Source organism: Caretta caretta, chromosome 5 (genome assembly GCF_965140235.1).
Source record: "Caretta caretta isolate rCarCar2 chromosome 5, rCarCar1.hap1, whole genome shotgun sequence".
Lineage (NCBI taxonomy): Eukaryota > Metazoa > Chordata > Testudines > Cheloniidae > Caretta > Caretta caretta.
In genome coordinates, this window is record NC_134210.1 from 137437326 (window position 1) to 137457082 (window position 19757).

Genomic DNA, 19757 nt, shown 5'->3' on the forward strand with positions numbered 1-19757 from the left:
CTGAAGCCTTTGGCCGCTCTGTGTAGTGCCAGGGTCCTTTGTAAACACGCTTTGGGAGTCATTGGTCCTCTCTCCTCATAGATCCCTACTAGAAAACGGCCGAAACCAAACCAGTGCTGACGGAAGTGATTGCTGGGGCCAGCTCCAAATATTCTCACTGCTGACCTTGATGGCCACTTAGTATGGAGCAGGTGATGAATGCAGGTTGCCCCCTTCACACGATTTAGCGGCATATTTAAATAAATAAATACAAATCAATGTGGCCAAATTACGGTTAGAATGAACAAAAAATGGTCACTCTCAGAGGGATAGCCGTTTTAGTCTGGATCTGTAAACGTCAAAGAGTCCCGTGGCACCTCGTAGTCTAACAGACGTCTTGGAGCATGAGCTTTCGTGGGCGAATCCCCCCGTCGTCGGAGGCACGGAGTGGAAATTTCCAGAGGGGGGTGTAAATGTGCAAGCAAGAATCAGGCTAGGGATAACGAGGCTGCACTTGCGCAAGTCTCTTCATGAGGTTGAGGAGTTCCGCTCCATACGGCTAAAGTACGATACTTGACACCATGCAAGGCACTGCATTTAGCCATATGGAGCGGAACTCCATCAACCTCATGAAGAGACTTGCACAAGTGCAGCCTCGTTATCCCTAGCCTGATTCTTGCTTGCACATTTACACCCCCCTCTGGAAATTTCCACTCCGTGCCTCCGACGACGGGGGGATTCACCCACGAAAGCTCATGCTCCAAGACGTCTGTTAGACTACGAGGTGCCACGGGACTCTTTGACGCTTTTGAGTGGCTACTAACATTTCAGCTTTGCACCTTTCCCCCAATTCAAAGATGTTAAGGACAGAAGGCCCCATTCTGATCATCTCATCTGGCCTTTCAGAAAGGCTAGATTAGGAAAGTCAGACACAAGGGGACGTTTTAAGAAATTATTGGTTTTTAACCCTATATTTAGCTAATTTTCCCCCAGAAAATTCAGCTGCCCTGTGAAGTGTTGTGCCGGAGCTGGAGTCTCTGTGTGAGGATCACACTGCGGGAGAGGCAGGTCAGTCCTGCTCTTTGTGCATTTCCCAACACAGGCTGGGGACAGAACCAGGACTAAGGACCCCGGAGACAGGAGCCGGAGTACAGGTCTGCCAGGAGGTCGTTGCTGCCCTCTGCTGGCTCCAGGATGCGTCACACCCCACTCCCCACATTCCAGATCCCTCTGCCCACAGAACTGTCCTTTATCCTATGTTTACCATAGTGGCCATGGGCATGAACCAGGGTCCCATTGCGCTTGGCGCTGTACAAACAGAGAACAGACTATCCCTGGTTTCTTCATCAAGCTCTATTAAAGTGTCTTAATTGCATTATAGTTTGACCAGCATTGGCTGTTATAATGAGGGTTGGGAGGCAGGAATTATGGGGAGAGCTGGTCAGAACCTGGAATTTCTATTTTATGGGGAATTTTAACATATTTATATTTGCTTTTGATCCAATTCAGAATGAAAATAAAATTTTTTTAAACTGCCAATGAGAGAGAATTTTTAAAAAAAGAAAAAAAAATCATTTTAGAAAATATAACAATTTTGAAATTTCATTTAGTTATTTTAGTAGATTATTTTTACATGATTTCTTGTATTTCACGGCTACTATTGGCATATCAGAATATCAGAATAGAATATCAGAATAGAATGTAAAACATTCTCTTTTATAAAATCATTAAGGGCAGCTGCTACTTAGGTACCAGTCAAAACTTTTTAACTTTCTAGATCAGCTGTTCTCAAACTGCGGGTCGGGCCCCCAGAGTGGGCTGTGAACCCACTTTAATGGGGTCACCAGGCTGGCTTAGACTTGCTTGGTAGGCAATGAGGCTCAGGTTACAGGCCCTCTTCCTGGGGCTGAAGCCCTTGGGCTTCGACCCCCCAACCCAGAGCAGTGGGGCTCAGGCAAGCTTGGACTTCAGTCCCCTTCCTGTGGATATGTAGTAAGTTTTGCTGTCAGAAAGAGGTCATGGTGCAATGAATTTGGAGAACCCCTGTTCTAGATCAAAACAGCCCATTAACCGCTCCCTCACACCCTGGGCTGCCTGAAACCGGCACAGTCATCATCACAGCCACAACAGAGTGAAAATACACCAGATCACAGCAGCTGCAAGAGCCTTCCATCAAGAAGGGAACTCATCACACAGAGAGAAGGCAGCCCCAGCTCCTGGGATACCACAGGGGGGCATGGATGAGCCTGGAGTGGGCTCTGGGATGGGGGATATGCACAGGGAGCTTCCCAACCCCAACCAACACCAAGCTCCCCCATCCCCACACCAACTAGTGCAAATCACTGTTCACGCAGCTCAGACACTATTCATCTCAAAGGAAGAGTTGAGGAGGATTTTGACCTTTCAACTCTGGAGAAATAGGGGTAGTAAGGGTACAAGGCCCTGCCCAGAGTGAGCTTTTTGATGCCAGCTCACGCCCTGCGATGGGCCAGGAATCAGCTGCCTTTTGGGTGAAGGTGCCTGGTTCAGAGGCATCTTTAAGACCAGCCACCCATGAGCAGAGGGGAAGGCAAAAAGTTTGCACTGGCTGCTCCTGTGCTCTCTGCCACTAGCAGAGACAAACCCTGGGCACCAAGCACCCAAATTCCCCAGGGAGGAGCCACCAACACGTCCCGGTTACACTGTGGTGTGATACAGACTCACCCAGGAGGTTAGCGTTAACCCAGCAAGCCCTGCAGGCTCCATGGGACAGGCAGAGGGGCTTGGCCCAGTCTGCGGAAGCTGGTCAGGGAGGGGTCTCCAGGCCATCTGTGCCTCTCACCTGCCGCCCTCCCCAGCCTGTGGTGGGTCCATGCGACCCACCATGGGGGAAGGAATGAGGCAGCTCCCCTGCTGTGCTCCTGAGCACACTGGACAACTAGTGCCAGGTGCAGCTGCAGCATCACTCACAGGGACAGATCCAGGAACGTCACAGATTCACTGGAACAGAAGGGAGTATGGACACGCTAACCTGGAGTATCTGCAAGGTTCTTACTGGGCGCCCGTGAGAGTTTTAGTTAAAAGCTGCTTTTGCTGATAAGCGGAAATTAGAAGGTTTTGCTGTTGCTAGAGAAATTGTTTTAGCCCATTAGGGGTTATGATTGGTCTGATGCAGGGTATAGTCATGATTTGAGTAAAACAATTGGCGAAGGCATTATAAGAAGAATTCTCATTTTAACTATATGAGGGTGAGAAAACAAGCTCTTTGGAACGTAACTCGGGGATTCGGCTCAAGACCAGAACTGCTAGGATTTTTAACTCTTGCATGACCAGACTGTGGAGAAGCCAGAGCCCCAGATGACACAACGCTGACTGGCCATAAGGAGATGTCTGTCTGCTTTATTGGGAGTGGTGAGCATTAGTAGTCTGCTGATCAGTTGTTGATTGCTAATAAATACCTGTACATGCTTAAGAATATTCACCGTGTGATAAAGGCTCTTTCACTGGAAAAAGGTCCTGTTAACCCATAGAGGGTCATTGCACCCCAAGGGGGAGGAGAGAGCTGTAAATTGTGAGGGCAAAAGAGGTGGTCTTAAGTGGGGTTCCACAGGGATCTGTTCTGGGTCCAGTGTTTAACATCGTTATTAATGACCTGGATGTATGTACGGAGAGCAGACTGATCAATGCTGCAGATGACACAAAGCTGCGGGGTGGGGGGAAGGAGGTTGCCAACACTTCAGAGGACAGAGCTAAAATTCAGAGGGATTTGGATAAATTGGAGAACTGGGCAATAGGCAACAAAATGAAATTCAACAAAGATCAATGCGAGGTGCACCACGTAGGGAAGGAAAACCAAATGCACAAATACAGAATGAGGCAAACTGGCTCGGCAGCAGAGAAGGATCTGGGAGTGGTGGTGGGTGGGTGTTTGTTAGTGGAAAGGCTTGAATCATAAAAGATGAAGAGTTCAGGTGTACTAAGTGTTTCTTTCAAACTCTGATACTTATGGTAAATAAACCACAAAAGGCTGAAAAAGTTTTGAATCTGTTTCTCTCTCTCTATGCAGATACACCTACAATAACCGTATTTGACAAAACTCGCACACAAACTTAAACCTGTTTCCTGAAAGTATTTTTAATGCTAATAGTTGCATCTACTTGACGTTTTTCTAAATACTTTCTCAACGTTTCAGATAAATTACATCTTTCTTGGAGACAAGTATCAGGGGGTAGCCGTGTTAGTCTGTATCCCCAAAAACAACAAGGAGTCCGGTGGCACCTTAAAGACTAACAGATTTATTTGCGCATAAGCTTTTGTGGGCCCACCGACGGGTTTATTGTACGTCTGGAGCAGATTACAAGACGTTCTCAGGGGCGTCCATCTGGGTCTGTCCCCATCCAGGTGGAATCAGGCCACTCTTTGTTCCCAGCCCAGAAGTGATTCCTCCTTTCTGTGGCCCACCCCATCTCACCTCCAAGGCCCCGCCTCCATCTTTGTCTTCTTTCCCGGGCAAACAGGTTTCCAGGTGACTCTCTCTTGAGTTCTTTGTTCTCTCCGCTGCCCATAACTGGCTGGATCCAAGTTCGGATGGGCCTTCGGGTCTTCAGTCGCTAAGTTACAAAGTGTCCAGGCCATGGTCTGGGGTCCAGGCTGCTAGACTGGGTCACACCTGGTCCTCTACAACAACAGACACCCCCCCTCCCACCTTGGGTAGACATGCAGCACATGGGGGAAACTGAGGCACACACAGTATACACACGCAACATTAGGAAAATGTCCCACTTCACCACACAGGTTGCTTAGAGAGGATATGGAATCCCCGTCATTGGAAGTTTTTAACAACAGGTTGGACAAACATCTGTCAGGGATGGTCTAGGTTAACTTGGTGCTACCTGAGATTGGGGCTGGACTTGATGACCTTGAGGGCCCTTTTAGCCCAGCATTTCTATGGCTCTATCAATGGTGAAAAGGACATTAGAGGCACTTATAAACTAAACACAGACACTTATTCCTGTCCAACAAAATGCCTCAGCCGATGAGAGCAACAGCGCTGCCAGCTGCGAGTAGACCCGGCCATTTACCATGTTATAATCATGAAATTCTACAGAAAAGACAGACGTCCCCCACCATAGACACACAAGCAGCTACTGCTCACAGATCTCGCGCACAGTTCAGGGTGTGCAGACAGCATTGCACAGCCAGAGCACTGAGTGCATCACTGAACGCTAGCAAACACTGAACTCTGACTAACAGAGTTTTTATCCATTCACATTTTGGAAATTATTCTGTGCAAATAAAACATTTCCGGTATAGGGTGGTGTTTATGTGACCATCGCTTATTAGCACTGTAGTGTCCAGGAAGTGGATCTCTTATGTGGACTGGTCCAGGCTGAGGTTGATGGTGGGATGGAAATTGTTGAAATCATGGTGGAATTCCTCAAGGACTTCTTTTCCATGGGTCCAGATGATGAAGATGTCATCAATATAGCGCAAGTAGAGCAGGGGCCTTAGGGGACGAGAGCTGAGGAAGTGTTGTTCTAAGTCAGCCATAAACATGTTGGCATATTGTGGGGCCATGCGGGTACCCATAGCAGTGCCGCTGATTTAAAGGTATACATTGTCCGCAAATGTGAACTAGTTATGGGTGAGGACAAAGTCACAAAGTTCAGTCACCAGGTTTGCCGTGACATTATCGGGGATACTGTTCCTGGCGGCTTGTAGTCGATCTTTGTGTGGAAAGTTGGTGTAGAGGGCTTCTACATCCATAGTGGCCAGGATGGTGTTTTCAGGAAGATTACCGATGGATTGTAGTTTCCTCAGGAAGTCAGTGGTGTCTTGAAGATAGCTGGGAGTGCTGATAGCATAGGGCCTGAGGAGGGAGTCTACATAGCCAGACAATCCTGCTGTCAGGGTGCCAATGCCTGAGATGATGGGGCATCCAGGATTTCCTGGTTTATGGATCTTGGGTAGCAGATAGATTACCTCTGATCGGAGTTCTAGGAGTGTGTCTGTGCGGATTTGCTCCTGTGTTGCTTCAAGGTGTTTCTTGAGCAGATGGTGTAGTTTCTTTTGGTAACCCTCAGTGGGATCAGAGGGTAATGGCTTGTGGAAAGTGGTGTTGGAGAGCTGCCTAGCAGCCTCTTGTTCATATTCCTACCGATTCATGATGACGACAGTACCTCCTTTACAAGCTTTTTGATTATGATGTCAGAGTTGTTTCTGAGGCTGTGGATGGTGGTGTGTTCTGCACAGCTGAGCTTATGGGGCAAGTGATGCTGCTTTTCCACAATTTCAGCCTATGCACGTCGGTGGAAACATTCTATTTCGATCTGGGACTGTCCCAGAACAGCATTTCTAATGGGAAGCTGGCTGCAGAACAATTCAACTGCAGAGAGCTCCTATGGAGGTGGGGTGGGAATTCAGTCTCTGTAATCTGTCAGTGTAGCTAGAGCAGTGGGAAATCCCCTCCAGTCACTGTAGCAACTCTCTACTCCAAAGTGCTATGGGAGCTTTTTAAGTGTAGCCAGCCTAAGAGTGAGACCAGATCTACCTCCAGTTGGCACCTGGATGCTCCGGCACGAAGACTACAGCAATGACAAAAGTTCGATGTTTCCATGGGTGCCAGGATTCAAACCTACATGGGAATGCCCCAGGGGATTTCTAGTCCATCCCCTTAACCACTCAGCCACAAGTACCTGATGGACATTTGTCTCACTACACTATGATTCTCTTTTCACTGAATTATCACTTCAAATTGTTTGCTCAGACCAGCCTCCCCGGCACACTCACTGCTGTGCGGGGGTGTAAGTGTGTCCATTGCTGGACAGCAGGAATTCCTGCCCATTTCCCTTCCGTCTGGAGCATGATTAGAGTGTGTTTGTGTTCATGACATTGCTGTAGATCGTTGTTCATTCCCCACCTTGACAATTCAGACAGTCCCTTTCCCCTTCAGATCTCCAGTATATCATTCCAATAGCAGGGGTCAGGGTTTCTCTGGGGCACTGACATTTGTCAGGGGGTTGGTGAGTGAACTCAGCCTTGCATTCCATCCTTGATGTTTCATGGACCTAACAACAGCAGCATAAAGAAAGAGCCGAGCCGATATCTCAGTGTTAGGGCTGAAGGTGGCCATGTCCCCCGTTTGCCCTTTGCTATTGCAGGGGAGAAAGTGTCAAAGGAATTGAATGCCCTGGCTCAGACAAGAGACACAGGGAGGTTTTGCTGTTCATGGATCATCCGTGCAAAGGAAATTGTGTCTCTGTGTGAAATTGAGGAGGGAAATGAAACGTCCCCATGGCAGCACAATGCCCGAAGGCATGTGGGTGAAGGCCTCAGGCTGAGAAATGATTTACCCGGGGTCTGTATCGTGCCCTGATTAAAAACTATGGCTAAAAGGCAGACATTGTTGTTCCTACTTGAACCTACGTAGGGACACCCCCTGGGTGTCAACTCCATTGCGTTAACCAGGGGTGGGCGATTATTTTTATCAAGATCCAGATTTCTTGGTCAAGGTCTAGTCAAGGTCTGGGCTCCAGAGAAAAGAATGCATGAATGATAATGAGATGTGTATAAAAAGATGTTGCAGTCACAATGGGCATAATGATTATGATTGTGTTGTGTTCATTCCTTAGATCTGCTGCCACTGCCTTTCCCTTTAGGCTTGTAGTTTCCCAAGGGTAAAAGTAACCATCTGTTGAGATACAAGGGCATGTTTGTGTTCATTCCTGCGAGCTACACAGGGTTTTGATGTTGCTGCTTTCAATCCCCCGTCTCTGCAGAGATAAGGAGCAATTCACCCAATTGAGCTGAGGGAGGGAGATGATTTTCTGACAGGGAGAGACGCCTCCTCCTAAAGGTGCTTGGCAGGCAGCCCTCCTTCCCAGGTCTGTCCCGACAACACCCAGTTGAAAAGGGACCCTCCCAGCCCTTCTCATCCTGGTGAAAATGAGCGATTGAGTGAGCATGGGGGAGAGTGAGCGACGGAGGGGAGGGAGATGGCCTGAGCGGGCTGGGACCTCGGAAAGGGTGCGGGGCAAGGGTGTTCAGTTTTGTTGGGTCAGAAAGTTGGCAACCCTAGATCCAGGGGCAACAACTTCAACCTCCACAGAGGCTGGGCAGGGGCAGGACATCAGCTTGGAGGGGAGGGATGGGTGGGGCAGTGACATCACAAAAGCCTTTTGCAGGAACTGAGCCCATTGGGCAAAGGTGGTGGGGAGGGGGTGACCTCACAGAGAGACCCCGACATCAGCCGGGCAGGGCAGAGGTGCAGGGCCAGGGCAGTCTCTGAGACCCCCCCCCCCCGGCAATGCTGCCGCACATCTGCTTCTCCAGGTCTCTCCCCTTGAGGACGGGGAGAGAATTAGGATTCACGTCTGTGAACATGAGGAGGAGCCTCTGTGGACTTTTCTCCTTTCCTACCACTGATTGTGCCAGAAAACAAACTTCTCTTTTACAAGGTAAGAGGCTCAGACAGGTTTGGAACCTGATGGGTCTGATCCACCTGGTGTAGGCAGAATTCTTAGCACAGAAAACACTGGCTTAAGGTGGCAGAATTTGATTTCCTACCTAGGACTTTGACACTTGGCATCACTGGGGACCTTAGAGTTTATCCTTTTTGGTTTCCCTTTTCCTCTTTCCTCCTCTTCTTTTGCTTCTTTTTCCCCTTTTCCCGGCTTCCCTCCCTCTACTAAGGAGGGATGTGTGTGGAGTGTGGGCAAGGCGGGACGGTTGCTCTCATTGCGGGAGGTCCTCACAAAGAGGTGGGTCCGGATCTGAGAGTGATCCCCTCTGATGGTGACCTGGGCCATCCTTTGAGACATCTGGTGAGACCTCTCAGCCTCCCACCCCTCAGCGTCTCAGTGCTGATTGGCCAAGCAGGGGGCTATCGACAGCGAAGAGACTCAGTTCCTTTTGGTCTCCTTTCAAATCAGGCAAATAAGTCACAACCAATCCAATGTATGGGATTAATCTTGCTGCTTCTCTCCATTAATTGTCTCTGAGCAGTTCGTGATCTCCTCTCTTGTTCTAGGTCTTCTAAAATACTTGCTGAATAATTCCTATGAACAACTCTTGGTCTGTAGGTCATCTGAGAGCACTTTATTCTGATTGGTCAATGTGTGAGATTCAAGATGTGACAGACAGGTTGAAAGTCAGGAGCAATGTTTCCTCTAATTTGTTATGTCCGTGTGCAGAATGAATTTTGTTATGTGTACCAATAGGGAAGTGAGGTGTGACCCCTCACCTGTCTCTTGGTGCAGATTCCAAAATTCATTCTGCACATGGACAGTGTGTGGTAGGGGTGAGGCTGAAGGGTTTGGAGTGTGGGAGGGGGCTCAGGTGGGGCAGAGGGTTGGGGTGTGGGCTGTGGGGTGGGGACAGGGACATGGGGCTCAGGGCTAGGGCAGAGGGTTGGGGTGCAAGGGTGTGAGGGGTCCGGTTGAGGGTGCAGACTTTAGGGTGGGGTTGGGGATGAGGGTTTTGGGGTGCAGGTTGCCCCAGGGAGAGAGGACTCCCCCCACCCTCTCTCACCACAGGCGCTCAGGGCCATGTGAGAGGCACCTCTCTCCTGGCCGCAGCAGCTCCTGTGTGGCTGGGTTGGGACTGCGGGAGGGGACAGGATTTATTTTTCCTAAGTCAAAAGGGGGAAGGGAAGGAGTTATGCTTCATTTTTAACCTTCTAAACTTAGGTCCAGTCTAATCTGCAAGACACTATGGTAATAAGACACCACGTCATGTGGTGAGCTCACAAGAGCAGAGGGTGTGAGAACCACAGCAACTGAGAGGGCAAGGGATTTATAGTTAGACTGTTTCAAATGCTGCATTCGTTGGCTGACATTTAACAGCAATGCTTAGCTAACATAATGGAGAAAGGAATTCTCTGCTAAAGATTCAACATGCCCCTTTGGCCAACTCCACCCCTTCCCTGAAGGGAGTGTGCTCAGAACAACCCCTCCTCACCCGAACACACACAAGCCCACAGATGGGCGTCCAGCACAAAGCAAGGGAGGGGCTTGCTTGGTTTCTTTTAATTTTTACTTTACAAAAGTTTTTTTCAAAAGCATTTCCTGCCCCTGTTCCCCAGGGGAAGGAAGCAGATGGTTGTGGGGAAGGGAACCTCAACGAGGTGGAGCTGGGAATTTGGGGAGAGGCAGAGGGAGGGAAGTGGGTGAGGGGGTGAAGGGGCAGTTGCGTGGGAGGGAGGCTAAAGGGGGGTCAGATGGGGCAGCTGGGTGAGATGTTCGGGGGGGAGGCTGAAGGAGGGCAGTTGGGTGTAGGGTAGGGAAGACTGAAAGGGCAGCTGGGGAGGAGTCTGGGAGGCAGGGGGAAGGTTGAGGGAGGCGATGACGGGAGGGGGACTGGGGCAGTTGGGGGAGGCTGAGGGGAGTGATGGGGGGCTGAAGAGGTGATGGGGGGAAGGGGACATTTGGAGGGAGGATGAAGGGGTGATGAGGTGAAGGGGACTAGGAGCAGAGAGACAGTTGAGGGGGCTGCTCATCCCCACGGGAGGGGAGAAGGAAGAGGAGCTGTCCTTATATCAGAAACTGCTTCTTTATTAGAACTTGCTACTTCACTGTTCCTGAGCAAGGTCCTGGGATCAAAAGGTTCAACAGGGAACTAGATAGATTCATGGCGGCTCGGTCCATCAATGGCGATTAGCCAGGATGGGCAGGGATGGTGTTCCTAACCTCTGTTTGTCAGAAGCTGGGAATAAGGTGACAAGGGATGGATCACCGGATGATTCCTGTCTGTTCATTCCCTCTGGGGCACCTGGCACTGGCCACTGTCAGCAGACGGATACTGGGCTAGATGGACTTTTGATCTGACCCAGTCTGGCTGTTCTTATGTTCTAATGTTCTTATCACATGCTCAGTAACATCTGCAAGTTGCTGCCATCACTCACCACCAGCATCTGCTCCCTGCAACCAAAGGTAGGGAAAATCCCACGAAGGGGGGAAATTGGAGGGGAGGGATGGGCAGAGAGACAAAATGGGGACAGGATCAGGGGTTCAGATGGGGGGTAACCACCTTTCTGTATAGAATACTATAAAATCCCTCCTGGCCAGAGGCAAAACCCTTTCACCTGTGAAGCATTAAGAAGCTAAGGTAACCAAGCTGGCAGCTGACCCAAAATGACCACTGAGAGGACAAGATACTTTCACATCTAGAAGAGGGGGTGACCAAAGGGTCTGTCTGTCTGTGTGATGCTTTTGCAGGGAAAAGATCAGGAATGCAGCCTTTCAACTCCTGTTAGTTAGTAAGTAATCTAGCTAGAAATGCATTAGATTTCCTTTTGTTTCATGGTTGGTAAAATAAGCTGTGCTGGATGGAATGTATATTCCTGTTTTTGTGTCTTTTTGTAACTTAAGGTTTTGCCTAGAGGAATTCTCTACATTTTGAATCTGACTACCCTGTAAGGTATTTACCATCCTGATTTTACAGAGTGATTCTTTTACCTTTTCTTTAATTAAAATTCTTCTTTTAAGAATCTGATTGATTTTTCATTGTTCTTAAGATCCCAGCATTTGGGTCTGTGTTCACCTCTACAAATTGGTGAGGAGTCTTATCAATCCCTCCCCAGGAAAGGGGGGGTAGGGCTTGGAGGGATATTTGTGGGGAAGATGTCTCCAAGTGGGCTCTTTCCCTGTTGTTTGTTTAAAATGCTTGGTGGTGGCAGCATACAGTTCAAGGAGAAGGCAAAGTTTGTACCTTGGGAAGTTTTAACCTAAGCTGCTAAAAATAAGCTTAGGGGGTCTTTCATGCTGGTCCCCACATCTATACCCTAGAGTTCAGAGTGGGGAAGGAACCTTGATGTGGGGATGCCCTGCCAGGTAGGTGCAGAAGGGAAAACTACCAGATAGAGGGTGGCAGAGGGGATAAAAGTTACCACAGATGGGGTGAGCCATCAGCAGCAGTTCCAAAAGAGGGTGTGGTGGATGGTAGAAGGACTTGTGTTCCTCACTGGATGGTCCATCTCAGCACCCCCTTCCCAGGGCTGTGGTGTTAAAGGCCCTGGGTGGCCCAATGCCCAGGGACCACAGCTCTTCTCTCGCTGACATGGTGGACTGAGCTGCCACAGGAAACTTGATTCAGGGAAATAGTTTACACCCTCGCCCCAAACCCCCTCAGCATAAAACAAACGGATACTTTTATAAGTGTTTAGCCAGTTTCAAAGAATTCCTGGCCAGTTTCCATCTCGTAACATGTCTGCTTAGAGCCTTATAGTAGCTCAAAATTTGTCATATCTGCTGTTCTGGTTGCCTGAATTGGTCTCCCTATCCTGGAACCCCCTGGATTTCTGTAGTTCAGCATCTTTTCATTATTGATTTTTAACAATGTTATTTGGATGACACTGTTCAGTAGTTCAGGAACCCACCAGAGATTTCGGAATTAGGAAACCCTGGTTATCCAATCCCCCCGGCCCAAGCTCTTTCATTATTTAGCCTCCGGGGACCAACTTCAAAAGGAGCGTTGGAGAGAGCCCCACCACACCACCGTGCTTCACACGCTGACCTGGAACACGGGGACCCTGGTTCAATCCTTCCTCCCTTGCAGACAGTGGGGGGTGATGCTGGCAGCACCAGCTCATGCTCAGGCCTCACTGAACCATGGATCTAGAAGAAAGGCAGGCTTGCCTAGGTGGCAGGATAGAGCACAGTACCTAAGGGGAGTGTCTGTGACGCCCTGTTCAGGCTGTTACCGTGCCTGGGGAGTTTGCTCTTGGTGGGTGAAATCAAAATGTAGAACTCCCAATCCCCATGGGTTTCAGAGTAGCAGCCCTGTTAGTCTGTATCCGCAAAAAGGGGTTTGTGCCCTGGTGTGTAGCAGTCTGCCCTGATGTTGGTACTCATGCCCCTGAGCTACTCTAGGCAGCTGGACACAGCCCAGGTGAGTGCTGTGAGAGAAGGGTCGGGCTAGGACACCTCCCCCTTGTCAGTCTCTCCCATTCGCGGGTTTGGCCAGCTCCCTGCCCAGTGAACTGGCTTTTGTGAGTTGTATTGTAAGGTGCCCGTGTCGCCCAAGCATTGTACGAGGAGTTTAGGCACCTAACTCTGCTTTATGGATCAATGTTGTTCCTGTGATTTTCTAGCTGTCTAAAACCATGCCCTTCAGAATTGCCACACCTCAGTCCTGTCCTGGGCTGCACCCTGTGTAACCAGTCAGCTCTCTGCAGAGCACAGCTGAGCAATTCCTGATTGACAGGGGTGTGTACAGGACAAGAGACAGAGCACTGACTGGAAAGTGACACATCACAGCAAACCCCAAACGCTCCTCCTAGAGGCACACTATTCCCTATGGGTGCTGGAGGGGGACACTGTGATGGGATCCCCCTGTGGTGCAGCCTGGGACCATGGGACCGCTGTGCCCCCTGAACCCTCTCCAGCCTGGGATGTCTCTCACAATGCCCTGCTAGTGACCAGCAACACCCCCGCCAGGTGCTGTGATCACTCAGCACAACTGAATGTGGAGACCCCACACCCAGCTTGATTGCATGAATGCTCCCAGAGCCACTCATGAATCACACAGGGAGGCACCAGCCGGATCCCCCCAGCTCCCAGCCCTGTATCTCAGGAATATGCCACCTATATTATTAATTGCTTCCCCACTTCATCAGTGGAAAGTGGCTATACACCAGCCTTTGATAACTGAGGAATTTACCATCCACTTCAGGGAAACTCACTGGTAAAGTTAAACAGGTCAACAAGTTTATTGGCTACAAAATGGAGATTTTCAGTGGTATTAACTGATAGGCAAAACATCCGAGTTAGTTACCAAAAGAAATAAACACATAAACTCGCAGTCTGAACTCTCAACCCTCATAGACTGGGCAACAACAAGACTAAGCAGTTTTTATCCCTCTCCTGGATTTTGCAGTCCATAGCATCCAGATTTCTCCCTTGAAATCTGGGCCAGTCTCCTCAGTTGGAGTCTCAAGTCTTCAGTGTCCTTCTTGCTTGCAGTGTAGGTGGGTAAAGGAGAAAGGCCAAGCATGGCCCTGTGTTTGGGTTTGGTTTTTATACCCTCAGTTCATGTGCTTGGGAAGCACCAGTCCAGGCATGTCTGGAGGGGTGGGAGGCGGGCGGCATTGCTCAATCTCCCAGCAAGGTTGAGCAATTCCCTTGCTGTGGTCTCATGCATGTGAATCAATGAATGGGAGCTTCCTTGCTGGACAATGGCTATTGATGGGTTGATTCACACCCCACCCGGGGGTTGCTGACCTTCCTTGCTGTTACCTCTGGGGAAGCTAATTTTTGGCTGATTCCACAATTTTCAGCATGTTTCAGTGAAAACCGTACAATTCTTGTCATTTCATAGGCATTGAGGAGGCACATATCTAGACAGAGAGAACAATGACTTTTGGCAGCTCCTAACCTTTCCCCTGATCCCTTGCATGGCATGGTTTACATGTAATATCACAATTCAATACAAGATGAGGAATATGGGGATTACAGGGCACCTAGAGGAGTAGGATTTTATGTTTGCATTTTGCATAATGAAAGATAAGGGATAATCATATATTAAATGGATTGATGTATGATAGGATTTGACCATATTCTGTCAGCCACCCTTTCTGAAAGCAGAAACGAATGGCCTCGTGTGCCATTGGTAAAGAGGCATCAGCCAGGTTCTGATGTCTGAAGCTGATTTCAGGCAGGAATAGACCAGAACAGTCCTGGTCACCTTTTGTTTTAGGATAAGGTTTCATTGCAGTATTTGCTAGAAGGTCTTGTTTCTTATCTGCATTACAGATTAAGTTGTGTTTCTTCTCTGCATTGCAAACTAAGTTGTATAAGGCTCTTTTGTAATCCCTTTAGTAATCATATCATCCTTTCTAAAATGTTATCCTGTCCGAAAGTCTCCATCAAATTGTTTGGTGTGAGTGAGAAATGTGTGCATAGTTAAAAATAAGTGTGAAAAGCCATCACAAATGTCCAGATGGTCAAGAAGAAGTGAGAGACTTGGAAACAGCAGGAGACAATCAGAAAACATCCACTGTATCCGATGCTAAACATGTTAGCAGCATTGATGACCTCAGCGGCGAGGCAGGCACCCTGAATGCAAGACAACAAATAAGAGCTAACCATGGGAAGCCAACAAAACCACCAAATGATAACAGCCGAAAGTCCTCAAGTGGGGTTAATCTCCGGGTTAACAATTACAGAATGACATTGCAAAATCCACAGACTAAAGTGGGAATTGACAAGTATAAAGCTGGGGTGTTTTGCCATAAGACTCTGGGTTCAGTCCTGGAAAGCCTCGGAGCATCGGATCGCGACAGACGGAGCGCAGCTCCTCACTTGTATTCAGTCTAACTGGCCATTAGATTGACAAGAGCTACAGCAAACTGGTAACTGTAAGACCATCTGCAGGGTGTGTGTGTGTGTGTGTGTGTGCATGTGTGTGTGTGTTATTAAATGCATATGCTAACAGTTGTATTTTCAATAAATGCAGCATATTGCCTTTTCCCCCGAAAAGATCCCGTGTGCTTCTTATAAGCATAACACGCTCCCCGAAGGTATAGAGTGTCACAAACACATCCCATGACTCTGCCCCCAATAATTGGAACGAGGACATGAATGTGGAAGAAACAAGAAGAATTGTGTTAATGGTTTATTTACAGTAATTGGAAAGCAGGAAAGTAAAAGGAGCTGAGAAGGAGCTTTCATAACCACAACATATGGCAAGGAGAGCCACAGATTTTGAGAACAGTTTTCTTAATAAGAAAAGGAGTACTTGTGGCACCTTAGAGACTAACCAATTTATTTGAGCATGAGCTTTCGTGAGCTACAGCTCACTTCATCAGATGTGAAGTTCATCAGATTGAGCTCATGCTCAAATAAATTGGTTAGTCTCTAAGGTGCCACAAGTACTCCTTTTCTTTTTGCGAATACAGACTAACACGGCTGTTCCTCTGAAACCTGTCATTATGCAAGTTTTCTTAATGGCACTAAAGTAACACAAATGGCCAGGAAGTAAGACAGGGACTTTACGAATTACCATCTCACTTGAATAAATCTCTCTGTCCTGCTCACTGTCCTGTTCCTTCTCCTTTTTCTTTGTTATTGGTCCAGGAATAGCTTTTTTTTCCCTGCTAGAGAGCATGATTGGCTGTCGGTTGCCCCATCCTCTTCTAGGAGCATGTGCAAAAAACTAAAAAAGCTTTTAAAGACTGGGCTCTCTCCGTTTTGATTTTCCTTCCACTCTCTGTTGGACTGTGTCCTTGCTGCCTTTTTGCTGCTGCTTCCAGGTGGTTGGTTGTAGGTACATGGGGTCTGTGGTGTCCCCGTTTGGGTGGGTTATTGGAGGAGCGGGAGGACTAGTCTACGGCAACAGCCTGCTACCCCCCCTGAGAGACTCTCCCCGTGCAGGGACCCCAGCCCGCCCCCCCCAACCGTGACCCCGAGCCCCGCCCCCTGGCAATGCCCCCTGGGGAGAGAAGGGGAGACCTGCCCCCCCAGGGAGCAACTCCCAGTTGCAGCCTGTGCGGGCCGGGGGGGCCCAGGCTGCTCCCTGCAGGGGGGTTGCAAGTCCCTGCCTCGGGCAGAGGGAAGCTGCTGCAGCTCCCTGGGTTTGGGGGGGCAGCAACATGTGGGGACCGGGGGGGGCAGAAGAGGGGCAGGGGGCTCTGAGCCATTCCATCCGGCCCTGAGCTCCTGAGAGCCCCCAGTCCCGCCCCTGCTGTTCCCCTCCCTCAGCCTCAGCTCCCGGTGCCACCGGCCAATGCTCCGGGCAGCGGGGCTACAAGCCCGGGCGGCCCCGGGGCTCTGTGCGGCGTGGTCCGGTGGCCTGTCCTGGTGCAGCCACCCCCCAACCCCCGGTGCTCCAGGCAGCATGGTAAGGGGGCAGGGAGCGGGGGAGGGGGTGGGATAGAGGGCAGGGTAGTTCTGGGGGTGGTCAGGGGTGGGGGGTGGATAGGAGTCGGGGCGGTCAGAGGGTGGGGAACAGGGGGTTGAAAGGGGGCAGGAGTTCCCAGGGCAGTCAGGGAGAAGGGGTGGTTCGATGGGGCAGGGGTCCCCGGGGGCAGGCAGGAAGGAGGGGGGGGTGGATGGGGTGGTGGAGGTCAGTTAGGGGTGGAGAGTCTGGGGGCAGACAGGGAGAAGAGGTGGTTTCATGGGGCAGGGGTCTGGGGGGGGCAGTCCGGAAGGAGAGCGGGGGTTGGATGGGTCAGAGGGGGCCAGTTTGGGGCAGGTTCCGGGGGCAATCAGGGGACAGAGAGCGGGGGGGTGGATGGGGCAAGGGTCCTAGGGGACCCCTCAGGGAACAGAGGGGTTGTATGGGGCAGGAGTCCCAGGGCGGCCGTCAGAGGGTGAGAAGCAGGCGGGGGGTCAGATGGGGGCGGGGGCCTGGCCATGCCTTGCTGTTTGGGGAGGCACAGCCTCCCCTGACGGGCTTTACATACAATTTCTGAAACCCAATCCAATCTCAGGCCAAAAAGTTTGTCGGCCCCAGCTTAGGGCCTGGTTTATGCAAAGTCCCATTGGGAGTGTGTGAACATTCCCCCATTTCTGAAACTGGAAACAAATCCCTGAACAATGCTGGGAAAACAGAGCAGAGCACTGGAGCCTGAACCCCCTCGTCAGAGACTGCGATGAAATCCTCTCAGGCATTGGCACCCTGACAGCAGGATTATCTGGCTGTGTCGACTCTCTCCTCAGGCCCTACGTGACCAGCACCCCTAGCCAATGCCTGAGATGATGGGGTGTCCAGGATTTCCGGGTTTATGGATCTGGGGAGCAGATAGCATACCGCTGGTCGGGGCTCTAAGGGTGTGTCTGTGCAGATTTGTTCTTGTGCTTTTTCAGGAAGTTTCTTGAGCAGATGGTGTCGTTTCTTTTGGTAACCCTGAGTGGGATCAGAGGGTAATGGCCTACAGAATGTGGTGCTGGAGAGCTGCCTAGCTGCCTCTTGTTCGTATTCCGACCTATTCATGATGACGACAGCACCCCCTTTCTCAGCCTTTTTGATTCCGATGTCAGCATTGTTCCTGAGGCTGTGGATGGTGTTGTGTTCTGCACGGCTGAGGTTATGGGGCAAGTGATGCTGCTTTTCTACCACTTCAGTCTGTGCTTGTCGGCTGAAACACTCTATGTAGAAGTCCAGTCTGCTGTTTTGACCTTCAGGAGGAGTCCAAGCAGAATCCTTCTTTTTGTAGTGTTGGTGGGAAGGTCTCTGTGGATTAGTGTGAAGAGAAAAGGAGGACTTGTGGCACCTTAGAGACTAACCAATTTATTTGAGCATGAGCTTTCGTGAGCTACAGCTCACTTCATCGGATGCATACCGTGGAAACTGCAGCAGACATTATATACACACAGAGATCATGAAACAATACCTCCTCCCACCCCACTGTCCTGCTGGTAATAGCTTATCTAAAGTGATCATCAAGTTGGGCCATTTCCAGCACAAATCCAGGTTTTCTCACCCCCCCACCCCCATACACACACAAACTCACTCTCCTGCTGGTAATAGCTCATCCAAAGTGACCACTCTCCCTACAATGTGCATGGTAATCAAGGTGGGCCATGTACCGCACAAATCCAGGCTTTCTCACCCCCCCCCCCCTTTTTCCCGGGGACACACGATACACACACACAAACTCACTCTCCTGCTGGCAATAGCTCATCCAAACTGACCACTCTCCAAGTTTAAATCTAAGTTTAACCAGAACATCTGGGGGGGGGGGGGGGGTAGGAAAAAACAAGGGGAAATAGGCTACCTTGCATAATGACTTAGCCACTCCCAGTCTCTATTTAAGCCTAAATTAATAGTATCCAATTTGCAAATGAATTCCAATTCAGCAGTTTCTCGCTGGAGTCTGGATTTGAAGTTTTTTTTGTTTTAAGATAGTGACCTTCATGTCTGTGATTGCGTGACCAGAGAGATTGAAGTGTTCTCCGACTGGTTTATGAATGTTATAATTCTTGACATCTGATTTGTGTCCATTTATTCTTTTACGTAGAGACTGTCCAGTTTGACCAATGTACATGGCAGAGGGGCATTGCTGGCACATGATGGCATATATCACATTGGTGGATGTGCAGGTGAACGAGCCTCTGATAGTGTGGCTGATGTTATTAGGCCCTGTGATGGTGTCCCCTGAATAGATATGTGGGCACAGTTGGCAACGGGCTTTGTTGCAAGGATAAGTTCCTGGGTTAGTGGTTCTGTTGTGTGGTATGTGGTTGTTGGTGAGTATTTGCTTCAGGTTGCGGGGCTGTCTGTAGGCAAGGACTGGCCTGTCTCCCAAGATTTGTGAGAGTGTTGGGTCATCCTTTAGGATAGGTTGTAGATCCTTAATAATGCGTTGGAGAGGTTTTAGTAGGGGGCTGAAGGTGACGGCTAGTGGCGTTCTGTTATTTTCTTTGTTAGGCCTGTCCTGTAGTAGGTGACTTCTGGGAACTCTTCTGGCTCTATCAATCTGTTTCTTCACTTCCGCAGGTGGGTACTGTAGTTGTAAGAAAGCTTGACAGAGATCTTGTAGGTGTTTGTCTCTGTCTGAGGGGTTGGAGCAAATGCGGTTGTATTGCAGAGCTTGGCTGTAGACGATGGATCGTGTGGTGTGGTCAGGGTGTTGGATCATATTAAAGAAGTTCTGTATTAAAATCACAAATGAGTTTGATTCCCCAGAGTTTAAATTCCAGGGTATTACTAATTAAGAGGTCTCTTGGTTTTTGGTACTGTTTCTCTCCCTCTATGTATGAAACTTGCAAGCTGCTAATTGTGTTAGTACATTCTAAGACAGAGTCTGTTCTCAAAGCAATTCACAGAGAGAGAGACTCAAAGCAATACTCTAACAACAGAAA